The 26,511-nt window shown below is 37.5% G+C and overlaps 3 long non-coding RNA genes across 3 annotated transcripts; 2 read left to right on the top strand and 1 right to left on the bottom strand.

The window, feature by feature from the left end:
• The first annotated feature begins 191 nt into the window (after positions 1 to 191).
• LOC124118580 lies at positions 192 to 25,940 on the top strand. The gene is made up of 2 exons (XR_006858503.2): positions 192 to 277; positions 25,722 to 25,940. It is a non-coding gene; the product is annotated as an uncharacterized LOC124118580 (long non-coding RNA).
• Positions 16,178 to 20,017, top strand: LOC125382051. The gene is made up of 2 exons (XR_007222213.1): positions 16,178 to 18,055; positions 18,397 to 20,017. It is a non-coding gene; the product is annotated as an uncharacterized LOC125382051 (long non-coding RNA).
• LOC125382050 lies at positions 18,897 to 21,941 on the bottom strand. Its single transcript, XR_007222212.1, has 2 exons — positions 20,738 to 21,941; positions 18,897 to 19,070 (listed from the first exon to the last, which is right to left on the bottom strand). It is a non-coding gene; the product is annotated as an uncharacterized LOC125382050 (long non-coding RNA).
• Positions 25,941 to 26,511: the final 571 nt, after the last annotated feature.

The raw sequence follows: 26,511 nt of genomic DNA, 5'->3' as shown, positions 1-26,511 counted from the left end.
TCTGTTCCACGAAACTACTTCTTGTAGCATAATGGCTTAAATCAGCCTTTTATGGCTACAAAAGTGCATCTAGTCCATCTAAATGCATTGTATATTACTACACAGCCGTGACTCGAAGTAAAATAACTTCTGTCACTGGTGGAGTGCAATTTCCCCACGTTCCACCGACCGTATCCTCGTGCGGGAGACTACTTCCGGTATGACGTCACTTTGTTGACAGTTTGATCGGTTGTACTTTTTCTGATACGAGAGTGAAAGCCGGTTCGAGCCGAGATATGTGAGTTGACATTCAAGTATTTTATATTTATTGTACATCTTCCTAACTGAATGAAATACTGAAAAGAATAATTATATTCTTGTAAATTAATAAATCTTATTGTGCAATTCTTAATTGTGAAATTATTCTTAAACAAATTAAATAATTAAAACTGTGTGGTTGGTGGTATTGGGAGTGATCCACAATTCGCTACCAGAGCTGTACCCCAATACCCACCCCCTGAACCGTTACAGATACGATCCGAGTAAACCCGACATGCACATATTATATCTCGACGCTAACAATTTGTACGGATGGGCTATGAGTCAACCTTTACCCACGGCTGGTTTTGAGTTGGTCGATGAGAATAATATCGAAGTGAATGATATCAATAATATCAATGTGAATGATGTGAATAAAGGGTACATACTAGAAGTTGACTTGGAATATCCAAATTCGTTACATAAAGATCATAACAGTTATCCGCTAGCTCCCGAAAGATTAATGGTTAATAAAGATTGGATGTCGGAATATCAACACTCCTTGATGGGTTAGCTAACGTAGAAAAAACTCGTACCAAATTTGATGGATAAGACAAAATATATAGTTCACTACAGAAATCTCCAGTTATATCTATCGTTACGTATGAAACTTAAGAAAATACACAGAGTTCTAAAGTTTGATCAAAGCCCTTGGATGGAGCCCTATATAAGGTTGAACACAGATTTAAGAAAGATGGCTACCAGCGATTTCGAAAAGAATTTGTATAAGCTCATGAATAACTCAGTATTTGGTAAAACTATGGAGAATCTAAGGAAGCGTGTTGATGTTAAATTAGTCAGATCTAATGAGGAAGAAAGACTCAGGAAACTTATAGCCAGTCCGGCTTTTAACAGAAGCAAGATATTCGATAACGACTTAGCCGCGTTGCATATGCAGAAGAGTAATATAAAATTAAACAGACCGGTGTACGTCGGTATGAGTATTCTCGACTTGTCAAAACACTTAATGTATGACTTTTATTACAACGAACTTAAGAAGCAATACGGCGATAGATGCGAGGTGTTATATACCGACACAGATTCTTTGTTGATGGAAATACAAACCGAGGATGTGTATAAAGATATGGCAGAAAAAATAGATATGTACGACACGAGCGATTACCCAAAAGATAATCCACTGCACAGCGTAGTAAATAAAAAGGTGTTAGGTAAGATGAAGGATGAATGTGCTGGGACCCCTATAGCGGAGTATGTCGGATTAAGACCTAAGATGTATTCTATAAAGAAGTCCGATAATGGGGAGATAAGAAAAGCTAAGGGCGTTAAGAAGTATGTTGTAAAAAAGCATATCAAACACGAACAGTATAAAGAATCATTATTCAACGGTAGAACGTTCAAACACGAGATGAACTCTTTAAGAAGTTACAATCAAAGGATATATGGATTAAGAATGAACAAGACATCATTATCCCCCTTAGATACAAAGAGATGGATTGATAATGATGGTGTAACTACCTACGCTTATGGTTATGGTGGTAATACCGTATCATCGGGAACTATGAACAACTCTTCTCGTACAAATGCCCTACCCGGTCCATCTTGAAGGTAATAAGGAATAGGCTCTCCTTCTTTCGTAACCAATCGACTAATGTTATATGTCTTAAGGGACCATATGGGATCGGTTGCGCGATGTAGGCCTCCTTCGAGTTAGCCGGGCTGGTATAAATATCTTACCCTTACTCTATCCGGAAGTTTTCGTTCTTTGCCTCTCCTCGGTGCTGAAGATTCGGAAGTCACGGATTTCATTTTAATAGCATCGGATGGTTTCTTCCCTATTAATCTCGTTACTTCATTATTCAGCGCTGATACAACGGCTGATAATCGTGTCACCCATTCGGTTTATCTCAATCGCTCGGATTTCATTTCGATCCGATACTGATAGCCAAACAAACGTTCCGCTAATGTCCTGTTAAATCTTTCGACGATAGCTTGACTGCGGTGGGCCTCTCTTTCACCACACCTGATTTCGACATCGTGCTTTGTTAACAGTTTAGTTATCGATCCCATAAACTCGCGACCGGGATCTACTTTAAATAACTTAGGCCATTTTAGTGGTCCGCGTTTATATATGCGACTCAGTGCATTAGCTACTTCTGTTGAATCTTTCGAGGTTAATGGCTCAGCCTCTTTGTATCGACTAGCCACATCCACTACTGTTAAAGCGTATTTATACGTTTTGCGTTTTACCTTATCGTGGGGAAGAAACAAGAGGTCAGCCTGATGAACTTCATTCGTTGTAAAAATATCAAACTTCTTCCTCGGTATATAACGTGGTGCCGGTAGGTATATTTGCCACATCGCTTGTTTCTTTAACAAATCCTTGGCCACATCTTTGGATACCTTAGCCGCGCAGGCTAATTTTTTTATTGCTCCTACACCTTTCCAATATCCTCGTGGGCTATAGTAAATTTTATTCATTATTAATTAATATTGATGTTTCTTTTAATACGACTTATGACTATCGTTGAATCGCATCATCATTTTCGCATAAAAATTCCCCCTGTAGTAGCGGTATAGGTATATAAATCCGGATCCAGTGGAGTTGCGGCAGAACCCCCATTACCTATACTACTACATGATCTCTCGCCCAATCCAAACGTGCTTGCCCGTGACGCTGGGTATGAGGGCTGCGAATGAACACTCTTCTTGACCGGAGACCAGCCCCACACAGGCAACTACGGGCTGTCTGAGTCTAAATGTTTACTCAAGTGGCATTCTGCTGTTCAATTCTGAGTGTAATTGCTGTCACAAAGTGATAACGTTTTGTGAAGAGCAAAAGACACCGGTCATCCCGCTGTGTGGAGGAACGTTCACGACCACCTCCATGTCGCTGAGTCTGATACCGATTCCATGCTCATGCTTTGACCTACACCAAGACGTTGACAACGTGGCGTTGTGTTGCCCCAGTTTCAAGCATCCCTACGCATTTGGCTAATTCCTCGGCTGTCCAACGATGTCGTTGGCGTTGAGGGGGCATTTCTGTTTTCAGTAATTGAAGTCAACGCTTGTCAGGCTTTCAAACAACGGAGTGGAAGGTTCCAATGACAAACAGTCACAACGATGGCAGCTGTGGTTATCATGCATCACGTACATATGGTGTCCATCTAAGCATGCATTTACCTTCTTAGTGTGATAGTGTGGCTCCAGAGGGGTCACCCAATCATTGTGTACCGGGTTTTATTCCAGTATGACTTCATATCATACTTTCAGGTTGCCTTAAATATGTCATCCTTAGCAAACTTTATAGCAAAAGTATATTTAACAAAACAAAAACAGTACGAGTTGATGACAGTTGACTGCTCGAAAACATTTTCAGTGGAGGTTGTTGGAATAATACTGTCTGGTTAGTTTATGCTGTTAGTATAAGAATGTTACATTGATGTCTACTCATTTTCACAGTAGGGAGAGTGATGAAAACTGTTCTTGTTGAAGACAACGTTCAGTCCATGTATTCCCTCATGGTATTTCAACTAGTTCCTCACGTGGCGTCACGCAATAACGTGTTCGCTGTTTTGTTGAATAAAAACAATAATAATAAAAAATCTATTCATTCATTGTATGGCCCCGACATATTTATAATGACGTGTTTATGAATCACTATCAAATAGTGATGATACTAGGGGGCACCAGTCACAAACACAAGCAAAGGCAGGTTAAGTGTTCACCTAAAAAAACACACGGGTATATATGGTACAAGTCGCAATTGGAAATTGCATCGAACGTCATTTTGTAACTGATGCGGTAATGGAAATGTCCTCCACATGTCCACCACAACTCTTTGTGAAAGCTTTGCTGATGCCTTGAGTGTTGACTTTGATCATACACCTTTGAGAAAGAGTTATACGGCGCTCTTTGAAATCGAAGAAACAGCATGCTCGATTGCACCTCAAAGGGTAAGACAAGTAGGCACCCAATGCTCGAGCTGCTCGGATATTGCTTTGAAAGTCGACTATTCCAAAGTTGAAGTCACCCTTCTTGTCATACTGTCTTCTGGATATATTTCTGTCACTCTGAATCTTTATGCCTTATCTTTACATTTTAAATAAATGTTATCAATTAGTGAGTCACATCGGCAGTATTTCAGCCATATCGTGACGAGAAGTACATTACTAATACATATATTTAGACTAAATGAAAAGCTGTCAACGATGGACAGTTCAATAACTAGAATATCACAGATTTGATTTAAAACTAGTTGAAAATATTTAAAAGCAGAAGGTATTAGTTAACAACATAATATAAAAATGGGCTAGAGATCGTCAGTCACTGAAGGGTGATCACCGCACATGGGACCTTTGCTTCCTGCATGGACTGTTATCAATTAGATAGTCCAGCATTTTACATATTTTTTTCTCAGTAAACTTAAGATGACATTTGCTTTTATTTGGGACAATTTGTTCTGAACCACTGGCGATAGAGATGTAACTAAGGTCACCAAGCTTTTCCTGAAGTTAGTCAGGTGGGATATAGTTGTGTACATAGCTTCAAGGACCCACGACAACAAGAAAAATGATTTGATGTGTGAAGCGTTTCTGACGACGTACAAGTCTAAATATGGCCTAATATGGTCTAAATACTGCATGTGAAAAAGATTGAGTGAGTGAGTGAGTTGGGTTTAACGCCGCTTTTAACAGTGTTCCAGTTATATCGCGGCGTGTCAGCTTAATGTGGGAGGAAAGCCCGAAGTGCCCCCGCATGTGAAAAAGATATCACTAGATTTAGTAATATCAATGCGAATGGCTTCAATCCTCTCTAGTACGATCCATGTCCTCAATATTGCGTAATTTTGGGCTTATCGGTAATCTGATAGTCAAGAACAAGATATAGATAAGCTACAGTTATCAAGACAGACAGCTTCTAATGAAAAGCAACAACCAAGACAGTGTTAACCAACTACCATCAACTCATACAGTTCTTGTTTTGTTAAATAGCTCAGCATCACACAAAGGTTCTATATATATATTGATACAAATCCTAAAAAAGCCCTATACGCTATAATTGACAATGATGAATATCATTTTACTTTAGAATGTGAATATTACAACGATATTAGACAACTGTATTTACCAACAACTTTTTGTCATAATCCAAATATGCATAAATTTAAAACGCTGCTGACATCCTCATGTAAACAATTACTTGTAAATGTAAATACCTGTATCACAGCTATGAAAGAAGACGTAATTATGAAAAGCCTGTCAACCTGTAAATTTGTACATGACATTACCTTTTTTTGATGTGCCACACTATTTTAAATGTATGTATTGTATATGGGCCAGTGGCCTTAGTACAAATCAAAGACTTCTTCTTCGACACAAAAAATGCGCTAAAATAAAAAAAAAATATATAATAGATTTGATGCTGAAAAGGACCTTGTTTTCGATTCTTCTTTATCGCGCCAGATAACATAAAACGTAAAGATAAAAATATTAAACTTATTATAGAGTGATGTATATAAATAGTAAAACGATCATGTTGCGGAAGGCCTTTGGTGCATGATATAAGTTAGATTTAGTTCAAAATATTAATTAAAAGTGCTAAAAAACTTGCCTAAATCCGGCTTTGTGTGCTCCAGTGAAATCACATTGTTCACTGTCCAGGTAGAAATGGTATCTGCTTCCTACCAACTTTCGGTTTGGCATGGACAGCGGCTTCAAGCGTCGAGAACTGGGATACGACTGTAGCTGCCAGAAGTGGGATAAATACCATAGAGAAAATCATATGTGTCGCATGCAACTATGTATTTAATAGACAAACATATAATAAGAGCCGCCACTTCTTGTGTGTTTTTATTTTGCAAAGTGCGCCAATGGCAGTGCTACTGACTGGATGTTCGCCATCATAGCAAAATATAGCAGCGTATGAAAAAATGTGGAAATGCGGAACTAAAGCGGAATAGAATTTTATCTTTTTGTTCAGATTGATAATGGATAAGTGCAAATTCATATAAAAAAATTCCTGTTGCTGTAATTACTACGCTTTGCCATATTTCTGACCCAAATCACTCCCAAATGTATTATTTGATTGTCTAACATGTCATAACCTAAAATATGACTAAAAATCTACTTTGTGAGGTGATGACATGTTTCATTAAAGATTAACTTTTCTCTTAAAAAGCTATCTTGGCCACTTCTGGACACAGTGTTTTTTCTCCAAAATAGCAAAGGCAAGATGGAAATAAAAAAATTCTGCAATTTATATGTTAAAGATGTTATGCCACTCCTGGGTGGAGATATAAATGTATACTCATACGCAAAAGAAACGCAAGTCGAGTATGCAGTATACATGTTATTTATTTTCAACAGTAAAGACAAGAAATTCTAATAGGGCAAGTTTGACAAAAAATTGACTGAAGACAGTTTAATGGATTAAAAGGCAGATGGCACTTTTGTTTTTGTTTTTCAAATGTTAAGGGCTTACACAGTTTCGGGTCAATACACAAAATGTCAGTCAATACCTGGTGTGACCAGCATTAGCATTGATCACTGCCACACATCGCCTGTACATTGAGTGGATCAGACGATTTGTGAAGGCCCTAGGGATCCTCCTGCACACATCCAGAGCAGCTGTGCGTAGTTCATCGGCAGTTGTAGGGACTGGGCGCACATTGTGTAGATGCCTTTGAACCTCATCCCACAAGTGTTCGATGGGGTTCAGATCAGGGCTGATTGCTGGCCACGGTAGAACACGGATGTTGTGTTGTTGCAGAGAGGCAATGGTAGCTCTGGAAACATGGGGACGAGTGTTGTCCTGCTGGAAAATGTGTTGTTGATGTTGTGCAAAAAATTTAACAACATGGGGTCTGATCACTTAGTCGATATACTGCTGAACAGTGACGCCGTGTCAGCGACCTTGACCAACATTCAGAAAGCACATGGATTCAAGTCTCGCATTAAGTCCAGTCCCTGCCCATATCATGACCCTAGGTCCACCCCATGGATCCCTTTCCAAAACGTTTCTGTCAGTGAAAAGATCACCTCGACGCCGCCAAATTCTGACTCTTCCGTCTGCATGGGAGACACAAAAGCGACTTTCATCAGAGAAGATTGCACGCCTCCACTCACGATGACGCCAATTGCGATGACCCTGTGCCCACTGAAGTCGTGCTTGTCGATGCCGTGGTTGGAGAACAGGACGACGTGCTGGTCGGCGACATCTGAGGTTGTTGGAACGGAGACGTCGGATCACAGTGTCCCGGCTTATGTGTCGATTATGTGTTCCTATGGTCTGTCGAGCACTTTCACTTGCAGTTAGGAACGGATGTCGCTGGTGTTGACGGGTAATCTGCCGATCTTGTCGAGGTGTGGTGACCCTAGGACGACCGCTCCGAAGAAGGTCATCTGTGGTCTGTGCAGCATTGTATTGATGCAGGAGACGGTAAATTGTGGTTATGTTAACGTTGAAATGACGGGCAACATCTTGGACAGACTTCTCCAGCTTCCAAGCGTCCGATAGCCTGGTTTCTCTGAATTTGAGTTTTAGCGTGGCATTGTTGACCAAGGAGTGGTAGGTCCAAGAATTGGCCACAGTTTTATACCCACTACAGTTCGTGACAGTTCGTGCATTTTCGATTTCGCGAGAAATGGGTGCATGATACCCACATATTCATTGAAATGATGCGTTTTGGCGATTCGTTTTTTATGTTGCGTTTTTACTCGGGGCTTCCAAAATGCAACTAAAAATATTGATAACACCATCAGGCTAGTAGTATAAAAGTAATTCCTTCAGCACCTTCCGTGGAATGTGCCCTATGAATATTCATGAGCCTAATGTTATGCTAATAGACATGCATGACGTCACAATGAGAACGGAGTCATGATGCATGAATGTTAAGAATGTGAAGAATGCGGCCTTTGTTAAAAATGTCATAGTTGAGGAATTCTTTAGGAAAGTCAGTTTTTTGGAATTTTTTAGGAATGCCAGCTATGTAGAATTCATTAGGAATGCTAGCTATGTGGAATGTAGTAGGGGTAGAATCCTTCAGATGTATACTAGAATGATCCTCATCAAATGGAATGTCATCCCTTTCGTGAAGAAATTTGGAATTCTTTAGGAATGCCAGCTATGTGGAATGTAGTCAGGGTAGATACCTTCAGATGTATACTAGAATGATCGTCATCAAACGGAATGTCACCCTATCGTGAAAGAATGAAACAGTCCTCGATCTCTTGATATAGCTACTCAATGAATAAGTAGAATGTCGTCATCGAGACGAAGAGGAGAATGTATGAGTTCATTCACCATTTGATGAACACAGTAGACTGCGAGGAAATATTTTTGTTGTTGTTTTGTCTTACAAAATACAGACGGAACTTTCATTTTTGGATGGAAAAAAGCTGATTCAACCAATACCATCAATCATGTTCACTAAAATTATGAATAAAGAATAGTATAGTTTTATAAAATATTTCTCTACTTTATTCTGTGATATATTTCGTTGTAAAAAGTCAGTCTTATTCTTATTTTCAATCTTAATTTCAAACTCTGTGATATATTTCGTTGTAAAAAGTCAGTCTTATTCTTATTTTCAATCTTTATTTTCAACTCTGTGATATATTTCGTTGTAAAAAGTCAGTCTTATTCTTATTTTCAATCTTTATTTTCAACTCTGTGATATATTTCATTGGAAAATGTCAGTCTTATTCTTATTTTCAATCTTTAATTTCCAACTCTGAAAGATTTCCTTCGCTCATATCGTGCCCTAAGTTTCCCATCTAAACCCTAAATCCGATCATACACGTTCTTCTTAAATTATATCCGGTTCACATCACATATTATTCAACAAACATATGATAAATGAATGTAAGTATGTTGTAAAAGCTAGGTTGAAATGAAACATCCCAAGTTCTTATTAAGGATACATGAACAGTTTCAGAATAGTGCTATCTCACCGATAGTGTTTTCCAAATCCTGTTGAAATTCTCGAAACACATATCTTCCATGTAGCATGTATCCCTTATTCCACACGGCTTTATTAAGAACGTTTACCCACCTCAACCCTATGCTGTGCTTACCACCGTAAATGGTCTTATAGAAATAACCGTCCCCCCTTATGGTAACCCATGTTTAAGTTACAGTATCCTGTTTAGAGATAATACGTTAGTATGTACTCTGAAAATAATGTTTAACTCATTCGACATCTGTATGAAGAAAAAATAGAATAGTTTTATAAAAAAAATCTCTACTTTAAAGTAGTAGTAAGAAAGCTAGTATATGGTCAGAACAATGCGCAAAACCTCCCTTTAGAAATGTCTGGAATGTGGGGAATTTTGAGAATGAGTAGGAAATGACTGAAATATTATACCACGTCTTCTCTGTTATTGAATGTCTACAATGTTCTAACGCACCTGATTTATTATAGAATGTCGCAAATGTGTATCCCCAGTTTCATTACACAGATATATTCACCAAAAGCTATGTATGTGAAGAAAACGCAAAACTCGTCATAAGCTGATGAAGAGATCGAGCAGTTATCTAAGTATTTGTCTATCATCTTCCTTTTCCATCGCATGCAACACTGACCCCTATCTCAACGACCATGTTACCCTAGTAGTAGAAAAAATATGGCTTTGAAAGGAATTACTGCAACAACAAGGAAACACGTGTCGACAACAATGTTAGATTCAAATGTTAAGTACACAATCACCACAGCTGGGGGAATGTAGCACATTAGCGCACAGTTTCCACGACGTCTCGGGGAATCATCGACAATATCTATTATACCATATTTAAACGTCCACAAACCTCTCTCGTTATATAATCACGAGTCAGTGATTCGCGCTTGGGGGTAGAAACAACAGTTTTCTTTCGAATCTTTGAATTATTTTATATTTCCTGTTTCATTTAAAAGCAGCTTATTCACTTGAACGCATACGCTATACAGCTGATGGACCGTTAAGTAAGTATTCAATCGCCGAGGTATATCATAGATACGGAATGTTCTTAGCTCCAGTAACCACCGCTTTAATAACGGCTAGGTATTATCAATTTAAACATAAGTGCCCACTTTCTAATAATTGAGACTCAAGTGACACCACAGATTGTGGAAACACAATCACAAAAAGTGAACGAGGAAATAACCCCGATTGTGAAATCACAACAAGTGAATGAGGAAATACCAGTGATTGCGAAATCACAAGCTAGAGTGACTAAGAATCCTTTGAAAATCACAGCTGGGAGGAAGGGTGGGCTAGCGAGGAAGGCAAAACTAATACATAATTCAAATATTGAACATAGTCGTCCGATTAAAACTTGGGCTCCCTATGTACTAGGAGTTGTTGCTATAGCGGTGGTATGGTTGTTTTATAAGACCGGAGAAGGGAAAACGTCACCCCCAATTACACAACACCAAGTTCAATTAGAGGTAAGCCCTCATATAAATGTTATAATGACTACTCCAGTTACAGACGGTAAAATGCTGGTAAACGCAACATATCATTCAGCGGTGGTCAGCGGCTTGGCCATTGGCCATGCCCGTATGGCTAAAATGATTACTAAAGCCACACCACCCAAGCTAGATTTAATGGTTATGATATCGGTATGATGGTTCTTGATATTGGATTGGCAATGGCAACAACAGATATGCTCATCAAACAAGGGCTTATCCCGGAAGACATAATGAAGTAATTAAACATTTGAATATTTTATATTATTGAACATTTGAATATTTTATATTCATATAATATGGCAACAATTGTGATGATGGTCAGTGGAGCTATTGTTAATGCTCTAGCTTTTTCGGGGAGTAATTATTTATTTTCTACTCTGAGGGAATCAAACGCTAAAGAAGTTGAAGAGGAGCGTGAACGACATAATAAAGCATTAGAACAACTCGAAGCAGCCCAGTCACAATGGACCAGGCGCAGAATATTGACATTAGATTTTATTAATAATGAACTGCATAAGCAAGGACATTCAATTAAAACGTTTGAGGATGTTGAATCTGCCATGCATGAATACTTCCTTGTTATGGAAAGAAACTTGACCAACAATAAGTTTTATACACCATCAGAGGCTCAGAAAAACCACGAGATAGTATTTTTAATGTTTGGGTTATCAGTCATTGCTATTTTTAGCTACACAATGACTACGCATAGACCATGATCTATGTCAGGCTGAGTCTTATCAGCTATTAATAACCCTGACTGCTAATCTATAAATAGCGCTGACTGGCTGTTCCGCTGTTAGTAACCCTGATGGCTAATCTATAAATAGCGATGACTACTTAGCTATAAATAGCGATGACTGCTTTGTTACGCTGGGCAGGCCTCGGCTGATGACATGCATTTAGACAAATGATACTAGAAGTGTATATTTATCACAATGGCGAGAGGCACATCAAGATGTAAATTCATACGTATGGGCCAATCACAAATTTGTGGAAAGAGCTGTATGTCGGATTTTTTCCGAATCCATTCCATTGCAATTAGTAAAGGGCATATTAATTATACATGTTCTGTATATGGAATAAGGGTCAAAGGTAGTTACAGTTTATGTAAGAAACAAGGTGCTGACAAGAAACGGTTTCAAATTATTTATGAGAGGAAAAAGGCTTACCGAAATGAGATAAATAGATTGGGTAGAATTCAAACCAATTAGAGATTAGTTCACATGTATTTATATATCGAGCAAAATTAACGAGGAGTTAGATGATTTAAATAGTATAAAATACCAGCTGACGGTTAAAATGTCATTATTAAAAGTAACGCAGACGATGGCACTGAATATACCAAACCTTATTTCCGGAGCAATCAAGAAGTTATAACCAAATCTGAGTTTATAAGATCATCATTAGATACATCAATTCAACGGATACAAGAAACTTTAGAACGCTGGACTAACAGAGGTTCGGGTTGGGTTGTGGATAAAAAAGGTAGTTTATATTTAGATATAGCAAATTATATGCCTTTCAAAGCTGGATCTTATATAGATTTACCCCCATATTTAAGAAGAAAAAAGCTATATTTAATGTAAAAAATAAAGGTGATGGCTGTTTAAGAATTGCAATGAGATCTGCATTGTTTCCCCAAAAACAAAAATCCAGATGGGCCATCTAGCTATCCCCAAAACGATGGACTCAACTTTGATTGTATAGATGAACCTACACCAATCTCACATATTGATAAGGCGGAAAAGCAAAATAATTTAGCTATAAATGTTTTTTTCTTCTAAAGGAATTGTTGTACACAGGATAAGCTCCACTCCACAATTTATTTCTAATCGAAAAAGATGATAAATATCATCATATATGGATAAAGAGTTTAAGCAGACTATTATGCGATCAAACAAAACATAAGGGAAAGAAATATTTCTGTGAAAGATGTCTCAATGGGTAGAGCAGGCAAGATCTATTAGAAGTGCATAAAGAAGACTACAGAGGTGTTGGACAGACTGCTATCAGGATTGATATGAAAGAGGGGAAAAATATAGTAAAATTTGAACATTATTGTAATCAAATACCAGTACCGTACGTAATTTACGCCAACTTCGAAGCACTTATCAAACCTATAGAAAATACAGTCCGAAGCAATCAAGCTAATTTTATGTGCAAAACTCAAGAACATATTCCTTGTGGGTTTGGATATATAGTTGTAAGGTATGATGGGAAAACAAACCCGCCCGTGATTCACAGAGGTGCCGATGCAGGGGGAAAGTTCCTAGAATATCTAGACAATGAAGAGAGAATAATCAGGGAAAATTTATTGTGTAAGAAACCCATGTGTATGACGAGGGATGATTGGAGGGCCTATAAGAAGTCAATGAGTTGTCCTGTTTGTACTAAACCCCTGAATAGGGATTCCGTAAGAGATCATTGCAACATCATGGGTAATTATCGGGGAGCCACGCATAACGAGTGTAACTTGAAACTAAAAATGAATTCTCAATCAATACCCATCCCCATTGTGTTTCACAACCTTAGAGGATATGATTCACATTTCATTATGCAAGCTATCTCAAAGACTCTTGGCGGCTTAACATGTATTCCTAACAATATGGAAAAATATATATCATTCTCATTGACTAAAACTATACATTATACGGACAAGGATGGGAAAGCCAGAATAAAGCAAAGTAATGGGCTTAGATTCATAGACTCTGTACAGTTTCTGTTATCTTCCTTTGACAATTTAGCTAATGCAAACAATCCCAATGACTTTGCAATAAGAAATCAATATACCGATAGGTTAACACAGTATTTGTTGCTGAGATAAGGTGTATATCCTTATGAATATATGGATGATTGGTCTAGATTCAACGAAACTAAATTACCACCCCTTGAATCAATCTATAGTAACTTAACAGAATCTAAAATAACCGATGTCGATTATGAACACGCTCTGACGGTCTGGGATAAATTAGGTTGTAAGAATTTAGGCGATTAACACGATCTGTACTTAAAAAACGATGTACTGTTACTCGCTGATATATTCGAGATATCGTGGACTATCGGACTATGGTGGGATGCATTGTTGAAGAAGACCTGTGTTGAACTAAAATTACTCACCGATTATGATATGCACTTGTTAGTTGAGAAAGCATTAAGAGGTGGTATATCGATGGTGGTGAAAAGGTATTCTAAGGCTAATAATAAATTAGTGGAAGGATATGATCCGAGTAAACCCGACACGCATATATTATATCTCGACGCTAACAATTTGTACGGATGGGCTATGAGTCAACCTTTACTCACGGGCGGGTTTGAGTGGCTTGATGTTAATGATATCGAAGTGAATGATATCCCCTCAGATTCCGATAAAGGGTACATACTAGAAGTTGACTTGGAATATCGAAATTCGTTACATAAAGATCATAACAGTTATCCGCTAGCTCCTGAAAGATTAATGGTGAATAAAGATTGGATGTCGGAATATCAACACTCCTTGATGGGTTAGCTAACGTAGAAAAACTCGTACAAAATTTGATGGATAAGACAAAATATATGTTTGACTTTTATTACAACGACTTTAAGAAGCAATACAGTGATAGATGCGAGGTGTTATATACCGACACAGATTCTTTGTTGATGGAAATACAAACCAAGGATGTGTATAAAGATATGGCAAAAAAAATAGATATGTACGACACGAGCGATTACCCTAAAGATAATCCACTGCACAGCGTAGTAAATAAAAAGGTATTAGGTAAGATGAAGGGTGAATGTCCTGGGACCCCTATTGCTGAGTATGTCGGATTAAGACCTAAGATGTATTCTATAAAGAAGTCCGATAATGGGGAGATAAGAAAAGCTAAGGGCGTTAAGAAGTATGTTGTAAAAAAGCATATCAAACACGAACAGTATAAAGAATCATTATTCAACGGTAGAACGTTCAAACACGAGATGAACTCTTTAAGAAGTTACAATCAAAGGATATATGGATTAAGAATGAAGAAGACATCATTATTCCCCTTAGATACAAAGAGATGGATTGATAAGGATGGTGTAACTACCTATGCTTATGGTTATGGTGGTAATACTGTATCGTTGGGAGTGAGTGAGTGAGTGAGTTAAAATTTTAAGACACATCGGCAATATTTCAGCCATATCGTGACTATCAATAGTTAAACATAATACATATATTGAAACTTGTATAAAAACCTGTCAATGAAGGACAGTAAAATTACTACATTCATCACAGAAAAAGATATAAAACTAGTACGGAATTATAAAAGAGAATTGCACTATACATAATGATACAAGATAAAAACAGGCTATGGATCGCCAGCAGCTGAAGGTAGACCAACATGCTAGGGTCCATGGGGACTTACAGTACTTTTGCTACCTGCATGGACCCCAGCCGGATTTGCACCTTTCCTCAGCTGTTGGTGATTACGACAAGTTTAGCCAAAGGTAAACGAACATATATACTACTATTAAAAACGTGGCCAAAATAAATATACTTTGAAAGACGTGGTCTGACATACCCTCTCAGGGGGACAATAATTTTACACTACTTCTATCCCCTTCGAGGATACAGCCACTAACAATCTCAATTATCAAATTTATTTTACCAATTATAAAAGCTATATTATATATAAAACATATCAATCAAAATTTAAGTAAAAATTCAATTTCTTTTAAAAAGTCAATAATTAAACGAGCACTGATATTATAAAGATGAAAACTTTGAAATATTTATCCCTTTAAATGGAAAAATCAACACAATCAAGCAGGACATGCTTGACGGTGATTCTCTCATCACAAGGGATACAAAATGGAGGATCAACATTTTTTAATAAATATTCGTGTGTATATCTACTATGGCCTCATCAAATCTGGACTGACAACCAAATGTGGTTTTATTTCATGTAATTTATTGATACCTACTTGGGTGTCCCACTTCTTTTGCATCAGATCATGGATGTAAGAACTTATTACTGGTTTATAAGCAGTGTATGGGATAAAAAGTGGTGTCACAGATTTGTCGAGTGCTGCTTTTGCAGCAGCATCAGCCATTGTGTTGCCTTTAATGCCCACATGACTGGGCAACCAACAAAAGACGATGTCGTATTGGCCAGTAGCAAGGTCATTAAATAATTCCATAATTTTGATTAAAAGTGGATGTTGACTTGATATGTTATGGATAGCCTGCAGGCAAGAAAGAGAATCGGAAAATATGATAAACTTCTTATATTTTGACTGTTTACTGATATATTGTAAAGCTGTTAAAATGGCATTGGCCTCTGCTGTGAAAATAGAACTGTTATCAGGTAACCTGGAGGAGATAGTCCTGGATCCAATGACAGTGGCGCTGGCAACAACGCCACTATCCTTGGATCCATCTGTAAATTTGTAAGTATTATATGTGTTTCTTAATTCATTATATTTTTGTTGATAAATAAGTTGGTTTGTTTCCGATTTCTTTAATTTAGTTAATGTCAGATCCACCTCTGGCTTTATTAACTGCCAAGGTGGAGAAGACAAAAGCTGCATGGGGGCTATATCTTCAAGATTAATTTGAGCAGCTGAAATATCAGATTGAAGTCTTGTTCCAAGTGGGGGGAGAACCAATGATTTTTTTTTATAGAGATTTCCATAAAGGGGGTTAAAAAAAACAGTCATATGCTGGATTCCAGTTATTAGAGCGTAATTTAGAGACATACTGTAAAGATATTTTGATTCGGCGTTGTTTAAAGGGCAAGTTCACACGAAAATAAACCTATTTTTCTTGTACTTTTTCATCATGAAAAGTATTTACCTAGTAGTTTCGAAGGCAAAACAATAAAAATATCACACGTATCTCATTTATTTTATTCATAAAATCGGTTAATATTTTTCACATTTACAGAGAGTTCTATTTCCATAATAAACACACCATGGCTGATGCCCCTTGCAATATGACGTCATTGGTGCCAATTGATAAAGGAAAGACGTCATAAGACTTTATTAGACGCGTTTCACGTGGTGTATGTAGAGGTGTGTGGTTCTATCTTCTCAGATGCGCATCCCATTGTTTTGTTCGGTGCCGAGCTGTCCAAGATACAACGCTAAGCACAATTACTCTAAAATTATTTCGTTTTCCAAAATCGCGACTGAGAAGACAACAATGCATGGATAACATACTGTAAGATTCGCGATTGTGGTTGGAAAGGTCCGTTGTATGAATTGCGCTTATTCGTTCATTTGTGTTGCGCATATTCGCTCTTGCTGAGTTGCTGTCGTCTTCCGTGAGAGTTTAGATATCTGCTGGTTCTGAAACCACAGGACCATTTGTAACTAATAATAACAATAAAAAAAACTCGCCAAAAAATTATAGACGAGGCCGAATGCCGTTTTCGTTACTATTATTAGTTACATGGTCCTGTGCTGAAACTGATCGGAAGCGGATGGTGTACGAACCTTATATGGAAACGGGCTAAAGGGACAGCACTCTCATCAAGACCCTGACTGGGATGTTTTTGTAAACAAACGCCGTAAAGTTGAAGTAACTCGATCAGGTAAGTTTGCTGTTTTGTTTCTTCTAACCAAAGTAGTATTTAAGAAAAGTATTTTAGCAGGGGTAGGGTGATATTGTACATAGTTTCACTTGATAATCATGAATATCCTCGATGTTGTCTATTTCACATGTTCACTTCCTCCATGGTTATGTCGATACACCTGATCAGCTGATCGTTGCAGTATGCAGCAAACTCCTGTTGATGGAGTAAGTTGTGTTACGTAATGTTTTAGTTTTACAGCCATTCCCGTCTGAAATTAACACAAATCATCTCATTTCGGTAATTAATAAACTTTATAATAACACAGGAATTATATAAACTCATTGAAATTCTGTGTGTGTGTGTTTGTGTGTGTACCTAATCTTTAAATAATCATGTACAATCATTTTGATTCAGACTGTTGAAACTGTTGAAACAACCTCGTTGCCACATGTTTCTTTTTTTTATTTAGGCTTTATATATTTTTTTATTTAAAAAGATATCTGGTTTTGCTGGTTTGTAGCTGACAAAATACCCAGTCTCTATCCAAAATCATCGCCCACCCACCACCCAAAATATTCAAATTCCATGTTCAATGCAATTTACACACATATGTACATGAAAAAAATCAAGTTACCATTTTTTATTTTGTGATAGTGGGATATAGATGACAAAAGTGTTAATGTTTCTATGTTGTATCTTTCAAATAAGGAGTCATGCTTGACACTGATGCCCAAAAAGTACAGGTCCCCAGTCCATCATGGTGTACAGTCACTGTCCAATGTACACCAGAAGCATGGCACACGGTGCTTTACAGTATGAGGTACAAAATAATATTTTGACAATAAATAATCACACAATGTAAATATACTTTATGCAAATAATTTCTGTATTGAACTATTTTGTGTATCTAATATATTCTATATTGTTGTCTTTTGTTGTAAAAGTGTAGTGTGGATGACAAATGAACATATACTGTGAATGACATATAAAAGTTTATATCTGATACAATTTGTACACAGTTAACTGATGATATTTGTATTCAGGCACCCAGTGACATGCCTAACACTGCTGAAGATTATTACCACCTTCTTTTATAATTATTTAGTCAGTGTACATATTATTTTGACAAATTTATGTTAAAATTATTTATATATTTTTCAGGTCCCACAATGATTATATGGAAAAGTATACATGCGACGAAACCCTTTCCATATTCATATGAAATCTCTGTAAAAAACAAAGTCGATGATACGATTATGACTAAATCATGAGCATGTGTTAATGAATCGCTATCAAATAGTGATAATACCAGGTGTTCGCGAAAGGTGAGAGTATCCTGCCCCACCGATGTCAGAAGAAATCCCTGGTGTTGAGATCCATTTTCATTGTGTGCAAATTGTGTTTATTTTCATGCAGAGTCATAAAATATTAGAGCGTCTTGTGAGGTACAGTGCTTCAGACAACAAGAGAGCTGTACTTTTGAATTAGTCAACCAGTGCACTAACAAGTTGCCACTGAGCATTTAGCCAGTGCTTGTCATATTTTCTTCAGTCTTTTCCCCAGCCCAAAACTACCTCATCCAGCATCAGCCACCCTGTATTACAGAAATTTATCAAATGAAACAGCCAAGGCTGATTGTTGTCATAGACCATAAAACAAGATTTCAATGAAAAAAGTTTATTTTAATGAGCATAGAGAAAAACATTACATACATCAAATGCAAATCTCTCACAAATCACCTCGACAACACAAGATGGAATAACTTTTCTCTGATTCTTCAACTATTTCTGCAAATCCCCAAAGTGAACCTCTTGTTTATGAGGTGTAGATCGATTCTGAAATGAAAAAGTGTCTTTTATTAGTCAAGCTATACACAACATTACAAAAAATATCATACCTTTTACATATATATTTTTGTCATTCAATCTGGAGGGATGCCTATATAAGAAGTTACTTGTATTGATGATATATGCATATTTTTTATTACATGTTAATAATTCAATAAATACCAAAACAGTTTATAGTTCTATCATGTTGACATGATGTGTTTATTACTATAGGTTTGAATACCTCTTGAAATATTGTGGGCATGTTTCAATATCACTGATGTAATTCAATAACTTTACAAGTTACATATGCTTTCACAACTTGCTGGCAAATAAACATTTATGGTATTGGAGATTTATTTTACTTGTCAGATTTGTTTGTTGTGCATGATAGATCTTAAAATGCATAATAAAATAAATTGATGAAAGTAAATAATATAATATGTTTTTCTAAACTTTCTTTCAAGTGTTAATATAAAAAAGGGTGGTGGGGTAGCCTTGTGGTGAAAGCGTTCGATCGTCACACTGAAGACCCAAGTTCGATTCCCCACATGGGCACAACATGTGAAGCCCTTTTCTGGTGTCCCCCAGTTGTGATATTGCTGGAATATTGCTAAAAGCGGGGTAAAACCCTACTCACTCACTCATATAAAAAAATGATTGCATATTTCATTTGCATTTTAGGGGGTGGTTGTAACAGACGTTTTGCTCAAAAGGTCAGGTTGGGAGGTCCAAATTTCCAAACAAAGATTTACAATTTCAAATATGTTTCACTAATATTCAACAAGTTTTACTTATAGTTTCTTAGATAATTTATATGTATTGATTGTGACAGTAAATGAGATTTTTGTAAACATTTTACATATATCTGGCCCACTCAGTTAAACAACCAAATGTTTTTAATAATTAATTATATATTAGATATTTCGTCTTTTTTATAGTTTCTAAACTTTTTTTTTTTAAAATCTGGCCCCATAATAGATGATAAATAGTTTCCCTGCAAAGTTGCAATGCATTTTCTATGAATGGTTGTCAGAACAAACCAGTAACCAATTATCTATTAAATAGAATAAGATACTGTAGGCCTACTGCAGTAACTGGTTTCAAACACTAAACAAATCAATTGAGTGATCTATCTTTTCACTTTCAAATGGGGACGGTGTGAAGTGTGAAGTAAGACATCCAATTACTTATCAATAAATATGGCAGGTATTTTGAACTCGGATGGGAAAAAATCAAAGAGAATCTTTTTTTCTCCCAGTACGTTTCCACTCGGCAACCGACTTGAGAAACGTACTGGGACGTACCCCATTTTCGTGTTACTCTAAGCATATGGTCTCGTCATCAGCTGGTAGGCCTAATGTGTAATCTTGTTGAGACAACGTTTGGCGACAGATCGTATTTGTTTCTTGATATTGGCAAGTAGCATTGATGTGTAGCCTATAGGTGGTGGGAATAGTTACACCTAATACAGACAAACTCAGATTGACGACAATGCCGATACCGGCGATAGGGTCGTAACAGGGTGGGACAGGATGAATAGGCCTGCTGACGAAGCATGCGGGTCACCAGGCATGACAAAAATCTCTTAGAATATTACGTTTCCGCTTCTGAAAACGTAATGAGCATTTAGGTAATTTAGGTATAGTATACACACATCAAAGTGTTATTCTTACCACGTTGTCGATCGTAGGCTTAATTGTGTAGATGTCGAGTCGGGGTCGGGTGTCAAATTAGGTGATGTGGGTCTTCTCTTGTTTCCACTTGATTTTCATCGTTTCCATACCGCGAAGCTTGCTCGTTTTGGTTCAAAATCGTATGGTTTTGCGATTTCTTGAAGGGTCAAGGGAACTTCTTCGGATCAGGCAAGGTATCGGATGCCATGTTGTCTCACCATAAACTGGTACTTGATATCTTTTGCGTTGTGACAAGACAGGGACCCAGTTAAATTGGCACCAATTACGTCATAATCTAAGGGGGATAACTCAGGCCTGTTTAGCTCGGAAAACGAAGGCCTCATAACGGCATGACATTTTCACACTTATTGTGAGCTCGCTACATTGACTGTGAGAAAAATGAGTGTATATTTTCTAACACTGATACTAACTAATTCTAAAATTGCGTTTTGTTTAAAACAAGAAAGAAAGCGATTTTTGCGTGTACACTTCCCCTTTAAGAGATGGCTCATCAGCCTCAACGTACAGACTGTCAATAGGAGAAGTGCGGAAAGATCCAAGACATAGTCTTAGACCTTTATGATGGATAGTATCCAAAAGTATAAGGTTGCTTTTGCAGGCTGCACCATAGATGATGGAGCCGTAATCCAGTTTAGAGCGAATAAGTGCTCTGTATAATTGGAGGATGGTTTTCTGATCCCCTCCCCACTTGGAATTAGAGACAACTTTTAAAAAATCTAGGGCTTTCAAACATTTATTCTTTAAGTATTTTATACAAGGTAAAAAGGTTAAATGATGATCGAAAATGACACCCAAAAATTTCGCTTCTTTTACAACTTTAATGGGGGTGTTATCTAACATTAGTTCTGGGTCTTTGTGAGGTTTATATTTTCTGCAAAAATGAATACAGTTAGTTTTAGATTTGGAAAATTTAAAGCCATTTTCTAAACACCATTTTTGGATTTTATTTAAACACAATTGCATTTGCCTCTCAATCGTATGCATGTTCCTACCACGGCAAGAAACATTAAAGTGATCCACAAACAATGATCCATCAATTGAATCGTTTAAAACCTTTGCTAAACTGTTGATTTTGATACTAAACAAAGTGACAGACAAAATACTGCCTTGTGGGACACCCTAATCCTGATTATAATGATCAGACAGGGTTGAACGCAGACTTGAAATTGCCTGTCATTTAAAAACTTGGATATAAATAGAGGCAAACGGCCTCGCAATCCAAAATCATGTAAATCTTTTAAAATACCATACTTCCATGTAGTGTCATATGCTTTTTCTAGATCGAAAAAGATAGACACTGCATGTTGTTTGTTTATAATGGCATTCTTAACGAATGACACCAATCGTACTAAATGGTCAATGGTACTGCGATTTTTACGGAATCCACATTGAGTATTTGTGATTAAGTTATTGGATTCTAAGTACCAGGTTCATCTGTTATTGACCATGCGTTCCATTGTTTTGCAAACATAGCTAGTCAATGAAATTGGTCGATAATTGGAAGGATCAGTATGATCACGTCCAGGTTTAGGTATGGGAACAATGATAGCTTCATGCCATGAAGAAGGAAATTCTCCTGACGTCCAGATTTTATCAAATATTAACAAAAGGGTTTCTAAACAGGATTGCGGTAAATGTTTTAAGAGTTGATAACGTATATTATCAGACCCTGCAGCAGTGTCATGAGCCTGCCTAATTGCGGTATGGAGCTCGTGAATGGAAAAGACTTCTTTATTATCTTCCCCGTTATCTGAATTAAAATGTAAAGGTTTCTTTTCCTGCAGCTTTTTGTAATTTTGAAATTGAGGGACATCATTAGATGAGGAAGAATGGTGAGCCAGAGTTTCACCAAGTTTATTTGCAATATCTGATTTATCAGTTAATAATTGAGCCCCATCTTTGAGATGGGGGATGCTTGATTTAGTACCATTACCTTTTAGTTTCTGAATCATGTTCCATACCTTGGACATTGGTGTCTGTAAATTTGTTTGTTTGTTTTGTTTGAAAGTGCGCCGGGTTTTAGCATTTACGATTTTAAATTTATTGAGATTATGGACCATTGGATGGCGTCGGAAATATTTTTCAGCTTTTTTCCGTGCCCTCCTAGCTTGTTTGCAATCATTGTTGAACTATGGTTTACATATGTGAGGATTTGAGGAGGATTTAGGAATACATTCACCAGCTATTTTAGTAAGTTCATCAGAGGACATTTGTATAGAGTCGGGAACATCAATAAAAACTTCAGGTTTTAGTTTGTTAGAACAAAGGACTTCATTTAATGCCCAGTTGGCTTTAGTAAAATTCCAACGTGTAGATGGAGGAAAATCAGAAGGTGTAACAGATTTTTAAATGGTAGGAAAATGGTCACTTCCACAGAGGTCATCGTGGACTGACCATTCAAATTCATTAAGTAAATTAGAATCTACAACTGACAAGTCCAGACAAGAGTATGTTCCAGTTGCAGGATGTAGATATGTATGAGAACCATCATTAAAAATGCACAGATCTTTATTTAAGAAAAAATCTTCAAGTAATTTTCCTTTAGTAATGCTGTCAGTACTACCCCAAAGCGGGTTATGGCCATTCAAATCTCCCATGATAACACAGGGCTTAGGGAGTTGGTCATATAGTGCCTGAAGATCAGACTGTCTGAGAGGGTATGATGGTGAGATATACAACGAACACAAAATAAAAACAATATTTAACGTTATACGTACTGCAACAGCCTGCAGTATATTGCAGCAGAATAAGTCAATGAAGAGGCAGAAGTGGCTGGTTCACTCGTTACCAGTTTCTTTGCGTCTCTAAATGAAATATCATTGGTGTACTTTATTTTCAGAATTTTGGTTTGTGTTACAAAGATGGACATGATTTTGAAGTGGACATGTGATCACCGCTGCAGTTTGCACATTGTGCAGTCAGTGCTATCATGAGTCTCACTACAGCGGGAGCAAACTTGGGTGTGATGACAGGATCTCGCTCCATGTCCAAATTGTTGACATTTAAAACAACGGAGTGGATTTGGTATATACACATCCACTCCGATGTTGAAATATCCTGCTTTTATTGAGGATGGAAGCTTTGCGAGATTGAACGTAAAAAGGTACGTATTTGTTTTGATGATGTTGTTACCATCTTTCCTGTTGAACCGTTTAACTGAAGATACACCTTGAGGTTTCAATTCTGCTACAATTTCATCTTCTGACATATCTGAGAGGCACTTCGCACGGTCACGAACAATGCCTCTACATGAATTGAGTGTTTTATGCACAGAGACAACCGGACCGAAGACGTGTGACATTCTTCACAGTACCACAAATACCTTTGATAGATTTCGAAACTACAAAGGGATTGAGTTTAGAGGCTCGCCATCAATCCCTTCATCAAACAGAAATCGAGGCCAAGAGTCAATATTTTGTACAGAATCCTCATCAGAAGATATTGCAGGATCTGTATCAATATGCCTTCTTTTGTTTTTTTGTCGAGAACAAGTGATCTGTTGGGTAGCCATAATGAAAAAAAGGATGTTCGACACCCCTGCTCCCCACCCGCCATGGAGTGTCTACAAGGACGGTGCTGCAGTGGAAACCGACTACAAACACCAGGGTTACATAAAAAAATTTGATGTTTTCCAAATTAATTTTGTGGAATATTAGTAAATATATATTCAACATAAAAGTGGACCATGCTCAGGGAATGGCGTGACCAGCCGATTGATAAAACCGGACCCATTCTACCACCTGTCTAGGTGAAGTTAGGGTCATAGTGGTGTGTTGGGCAAAAGGAACACTGTTCCTGGCCCCCAGTGCCCTCAACCACCAGAATCCCTTCCTCCACCGACACAGGGATGCAACCCACGGCAAACAGGTTGCCCAATTTGGTCGCCTTTTACGACCAGCAATGGGGTGCTGTGGAAACATTCTACCCCTGTTCCACACGGGGGAAGAGCTATAAGCTTTACCCAGCACTCACCACGGGGAGGTTGCTCTTCACGAGTGCTGTAGCTTTGGGAACTATGAGCAACTCTTCTCGTACATATGCCCTGCCCGGTCCATCTTTAAGATAATAAAGTATAGGCTCTCCTTCTTTCGTAACCAATCGACTAATGTTATATATCTTAAGGGACCAAATTGGATTGGTTGTGCGATGTAGGCCTCCTTTGAGTTCACCGGGCTGGTATAAATATCTTACGCTTACGCTATCCGGAAGTTTTTGTTCTTTGCCTCTCTTCGGTGCTGAAGATTCGGAAGTCACAGATTTCATTTTAATCACATCGGATGGTTTCTTCCCGATTAATCTTGTTACTTCATTATTCAGCACTGATACAACAGCTGATAATCGTGTCACCCATTCGGTTGATATTAATCGTTCTGATTTCATTTCGATCCCATAGTGATAGCCAAACAAATGTTCTGCTAATGTCTGGTTAAATCTTTCGACGATAGCTTGACTACGGTATTGCTGGAATATTGCTAAAAGCGGCGTAAAACCATACTCACTCACTCACTCACTCACTCACTACCGTTAAAGCGTATTTATACATTTTCCGTCTTACCTTATCATTTGAAAAGAACAAGAGGTCAGCCTGATGAACTTCATTCGTTGTAAAAATATCAAACTTCTTCCTCGGTATATAATGCAGTGCCGGTAAGTATATTTGCCACATCGCTTGTTTCTTTAACCAATCCTTGGCCACATCTTTAGATACCTTAGCTGCGGTGGCTAATTTTTGAATTGATCCTATACCTTTCCAATATCCTCGTGGACTATATTAAATTTTATTCATTATTAATTAATATTGATGTTTCTCTTAATACGACTCACGACGATCGTTAAATCACATCATCGTTTTTGCATGAAAAAATCCCTCTGTGGTAGTAGTAGTATAGGTGTATAAATCTGACGCCAGTGGAAGTGAGCCAGAATCCCCATTACCTATACTACTGTTTGTTCCTATTAATAGAGAACGACTACTATGAAGCACATTCGCCTCAGCAGCATGAGGAATATCCTGGTAAACAGCAGCTTACGCAACAGCAGCACCAAAAGCAACAGTACCTTGGGGATGAAATCGGGCGCCAGAAAGGCGAGGGAATTGATCGGTGGTCGCCAAAAGCATGAGCTCTTCGTCGGCGCGGTTGATGTGAACGTCAAACTTACAAATTAAAGTTTGTGAACTCTTCATTGCTTTGTCTTTTTGTCAACGATTAAAAATTTTTTTGCACAAAAGTAAGTTCAAAATGTCAAGGTTTTAATGAAAGCATGAACATGTTTTTGGATGCAGATTAAATTATTTTGAAAATAATTCGCCATATCCAAAAGCAAGTTCAAAGATTACATTCTTAAAGCATTTGTATTATTCATCTTATCAGTCTTGAGATAAGAACGTAACACTTATGCTTTTCGTATTGATGACACAGGAATTCGTCCCAACGTGGGATATATTTTGAAACAAAGATAAAATTTTAACGAAATAATCACATTGCTGGTTTTAAAATTTCCTTGCAGGTAGTGATCTGTTGAAAGGTTGAATTAATTTGCCCTAGCATTTTTCGCTCCTTATCGGGGATTTATCACACAGTAACAAATAATGTTTTGAATATGTGTATGGAATAAACCTTTTGTTGAATTTCAAATTTTGAAATAAACGGATCAGTCCGTTTTTAATCGCTAAAAGAATGAAGTTGAAGTCAGGGGTTGAAAAATACCATAGCCCGACGCCTGTGCCAAGTAAGGTTTAGATGTTGGGCGTG

Source organism: Haliotis rufescens, unplaced genomic scaffold, assembly GCF_023055435.1.
Source record: "Haliotis rufescens isolate VD_foot unplaced genomic scaffold, xgHalRufe1.0.p SCAF_2, whole genome shotgun sequence".
Taxonomy (NCBI): Eukaryota; Metazoa; Mollusca; class Gastropoda; order Lepetellida; family Haliotidae; genus Haliotis; species Haliotis rufescens.
Note: the sequence above shows the minus strand (reverse complement) of the source record. Positions and strands in the feature narration are given on the sequence as shown.